General features: G+C 36.6%; 1 protein-coding gene across 2 annotated transcripts in view; it reads right to left on the bottom strand.

Annotated features, from left to right (window-relative positions):
- LOC119590805 overlaps positions 1-235 on the bottom strand; it is a gene marked incomplete at its 5' end in the record, with an annotated part of 14,711 nt that overhangs the window by 394 nt on the left and 14,082 nt on the right.

Here is a 235-nt window from a genome sequence, read left to right as displayed (position 1 = left end):
TGTATGCACTTTTCTGCCCTCTCCAACTTGGTGTCAAGATGCTAACACAACTATGGTAAAAGGATTATGCTTTTAGCAAAGTTGCTACAAATACTTGGCACCAGATCTCTGAGGCAGAAAAAGAACATTATCCATTTGCCAAATGTCTTATTCTTCCGCAATCCTGATCATGAGTGAAACAATGATCTCTATGAGTTAATAAATGTAAGTGAAATAAAACACAATGTCTCCAGAA

The sequence above is a fragment of the Penaeus monodon genome, chromosome 27, assembly GCF_015228065.2.
Source record: "Penaeus monodon isolate SGIC_2016 chromosome 27, NSTDA_Pmon_1, whole genome shotgun sequence".
In the NCBI taxonomy this organism is placed as follows: Eukaryota; Metazoa; Arthropoda; class Malacostraca; order Decapoda; family Penaeidae; genus Penaeus; species Penaeus monodon.
The sequence above is the reverse complement of the archived record's forward strand: the minus strand, read 5'-3'. Positions and strand labels throughout refer to the sequence as shown.